The following is a 699-nucleotide window of genomic DNA, read 5'->3' on the forward strand; positions in this document are numbered from 1 at the left end:
CCACACACACACACACACACACACACACACACACACACACACACACACACTGGACTTGGATTTGAACATTAAACTGAACTTGCGGTGGAGAACAGCTGCTCTCTCTCTCTCTCTCTAGTTTTCTAAGTTCATTTCTTTTGTTTGTGTTTTTCTTCACGTTGATAAATCATCTTTGGTTCTTTCACAGAAACTCGACTTTGTCTTTTCTGGTCAAGACGAGACGCTAACAGGCAAAAACACTGTTTGTTGATGCACTGATAAATTTTGAGATTTTGGCCTATTTTTCTTCCATAACATGTAGGCTATTCTTTCAGAGAAGTCTAAAGAAACGGTAGAAAATCCACATTAAGGTTTTTATTTTACTTTATTTTGTCTCTTTTGTCAGTAGATTTCTCCTAATAAACTCACCAGGAGTTAGTCTGAGCCATGTCATGTCAGGTGTCGTTGTAAAGCTCTCTCTCTCCTGAACAATGATGTCATTTCCTTTGTATCATAGCAACAAATCCTAAAAGTAGGATGGACAATAACAATCTGTGTAGTTTTACAGTCCAAGTCTTTAAAGGCCGTTTCCTCAGAAAGAGTTTTTCAGACTCAGACTCCTCTCTAGAAATCTCCACTTCAGCAGCACTTCCAGACACCAAACCTTCCACTTTGATCCCTTTCTATATTCTGAAGGTTTTTACAGAGGGGATTGTTGAT

This window comes from Trachurus trachurus (assembly GCF_905171665.1).
Source record: "Trachurus trachurus genome assembly, chromosome: 3".
NCBI lineage: Eukaryota > Metazoa > Chordata > Actinopteri > Carangiformes > Carangidae > Trachurus > Trachurus trachurus.